Source organism: Colobus angolensis, unplaced genomic scaffold (assembly GCF_000951035.1).
Source record: "Colobus angolensis palliatus isolate OR3802 unplaced genomic scaffold, Cang.pa_1.0 Scaffold317, whole genome shotgun sequence".
NCBI lineage: Eukaryota > Metazoa > Chordata > Mammalia > Primates > Cercopithecidae > Colobus > Colobus angolensis.
The window spans coordinates 1,730,109-1,731,418 of record NW_012116455.1 but is presented as its reverse complement, the minus strand read 5'-3'; positions in this window follow the sequence as shown (position 1 = coordinate 1,731,418).

Sequence of the window (1,310 nt, the reverse complement as noted above, 5' to 3'; positions counted from 1 at the left end):
AACCCGGGAGGCGGAGCTTGCAGTGAGCTGAGATCCGGCCACTGCACTCCAACCTGGGAGACAGAGCGAGACTCCGTCTCAAAAAAATAAATAAATAAATAAGAAAACCGGTTCCTTTCAAACCTGTTTATCTTTGTGATGTAGCATTCCGCTTCAAGTTGAAAGCCGTTCAATGTCAGAGAGAAAACATACCTATGAAAACAGAGAGACTATGAAACCAGGGTGCAAACGAGCCATCTTTGCTGGTTTTACCACTAGAAGTGTTACAAAGACAGTTGTCCAATTTCATGAATCTTGAAGGGTGTTGGTTGTTGTTGTTTTTTCAAATGCGGTGTAATACAAAAATATGTGGCCCGCGCAGAAATAATTGGACACTCAGGCATGGTGATGGACTTTGTCATCTCTTCCACCGCCATCTCAGAACGTTAGTGCTTACCTCATATTAGTATTTTATATTCTCCAAAGACACAAAATAATCCCAATTTGACAAAAAAAAAAAAAAATCCAAGGGTATGTCTTCTTTGAGGCGCTTAACAAATGACTAGATCATCTTCCTTGTATGTAACCCACAAAACACTGTGAAGCAGAGCAAAATTGGAAAGCCCAAGTCAATTATAACATTTACAGGTAGATTCTATTCTGTAGCTCAAATCACAAAACATGAAATGGAGGGGTCTCCTTTGGAGACCATAAAGTCTGTGACATGGTGGCCAGTTAGGTCACTGGAAAGCATAGCAAAATATTGAAAATGAGGGATTAGGTGAGAGTGTAGCAACTGAATACTAAATGCTTAATCCAGGTGCCATTCCCTGGATACTGACAGGGAGACACATTATCCAAGCAATACTTTCTATAGTGTAAACCACAACTAAAATTCTAAGCCCCTCAACTATTTGAATGCACGCCTCGTCTCAGCCAAGGTCATTCTAAAGTTATCCTGGAAAACTAGTTCAGACCATGATGGGAAGTAGGGGTGAGATATGCCTCATTATACCCTCCTTCCTTTGGAATTCAGGCACAACTGACCAGCACATCTGACCAGGCCCAACAGGCATTACAATAGAGATCTTAAGACTTTTGTAGCAATAAGACACCAAATTCCAGCCTGACTCTAGTGTAGCATTACATGACAGATAGCAGGGCCTGAAAGAAATAAAAATATTTTACCCTAAAATATATTTTTTGTCATATTTTGAAATGTCCCTACAAAGTTGTCTCTTGTGGGGAAAGTCTACATGCTATAGGGAATCCCTTTCCAGGTCTTTTCCCTAATCCAGGCACCTTTTAAAGTCTGATAAGAAACACTTACA